Below are 258 nucleotides of genomic sequence, written 5' to 3' on the forward strand. Positions count from 1 at the left end.
AACTAGTTTTTCCCACGTAATCAAGTCTATATGATATTATTTTTATAGTATATTATTTTTCTTCATCCATTTGCCTTTAGCTCCCATGTGGGCTGCTCTTTATCTACCATGGGCAGAACCGTGTATTTCCATTACTGTGTAATAGTATCCCAATGCGTCTTTTTCTCACAAAAGATGCAGCAACAAAAGGTTAGGGATTATAGCCATGGAAAATACAGTTAGTTGTTCCTTAAAATGGAATAGTAACAGTCTAGGCCT

This window comes from Trachypithecus francoisi, unplaced genomic scaffold, assembly GCF_009764315.1.
Source record: "Trachypithecus francoisi isolate TF-2019V2 unplaced genomic scaffold, Tfra_2.0 Lachesis_group17, whole genome shotgun sequence".
NCBI lineage: Eukaryota > Metazoa > Chordata > Mammalia > Primates > Cercopithecidae > Trachypithecus > Trachypithecus francoisi.